This window comes from Cynoglossus semilaevis, chromosome 9 (genome assembly GCF_000523025.1).
Source record: "Cynoglossus semilaevis isolate Cse_v1.0 chromosome 9, Cse_v1.0, whole genome shotgun sequence".
NCBI lineage: Eukaryota > Metazoa > Chordata > Actinopteri > Pleuronectiformes > Cynoglossidae > Cynoglossus > Cynoglossus semilaevis.
This window is the reverse complement of record NC_024315.1, coordinates 660512-661647: the sequence shown is the minus strand read 5'-3', so window position 1 is coordinate 661647 and position 1136 is coordinate 660512.

Sequence of the window (1136 nt, the reverse complement as noted above, 5' to 3'; positions counted from 1 at the left end):
ATATAAATGTCAGAACTCAGCAGAGAAACTGACGAGTGTCAACATTCCAACCTGAACTCAAGAACGTTCCGGAGTTCCAGAGAAAACAATCATGTCTTCACCTTTCCTGTCTCTGTAGCGTTCCCAGCTCTGGAGTGATCTGTTGGCTCACACTGCGCCGCCTCACAACCATCAGGCACTGATGAAGACGTCGCTACCTTCAGACAGCTCACACGATTGGTCAGTGAGCCAGCGTAGCTCCGCCCACACACCCATCAGGACACGAACAGGTCCAGACAGGTCGCCACCATCACATCTGTTCTCTCTGCACAGAGCCGAACACGTACTCTGGTGTATTCACAGTACTGCTGTATATACTGTATATACTGAATACTCCGAATACTTTTGCAGAACTGTTTGGTCAACAATAAAGTTCTATCACATTCACCTGTGCTGTAGTACCGATGCCTGGTCTGCAGCCACTTCAACAACACCGGTGATTACTCACAGTTTGATTTTACAGGGGCCAAAGAAGGTTCGAGAACAGGGTTGTCAAACATACGGCCCGCGGGCCAAAACCGGCCCGCTATGGGGTTCAATCCGGCCCACTTGTTGAATTTTGAAAGTGAAAAAAAATGCTCAAACACTTCATGTTGGTGATGTTTTGTCAAATTATATTTTCATTAAATATGAGTAACGTCAGATTCAAATATTCATCTATAGATACACCTGGACATTCCTTCCAATTGTCTCATGTTAAAATTTGGAAAACAACCCAGTTTTGATGAGATTTTCTCACTCACTGGAGACTTGACGGTTAATCAGTAAATCAATGACCATCGTCTGAAACCTGGAAAGTCTACAGCGGTTTAAACCCAGCAGAGCTGCAGGTCTGCAGGTCTGCAGGTCTGCGGACCCCGGCCTGTGGGAGTCTCAATGAGAAATCCACCAATTGAAATTTTGACACCTATGAGCTTCAGTGTAAAGTGCCGGTCGGAGGCTGCTCAGTGTCTTCCCGCTCAGCTCACATGTCATGCACCCTGACGTCAGCGCCATAGATTTTGCAATGAACGTGGGTGTTTGTAAATGTCTTTTTAACTGGCTTCCCGTGTCCTGGGCTGGGGGGGGAGGCGAAGAGGGGCCAAAGAGAGGAGCGC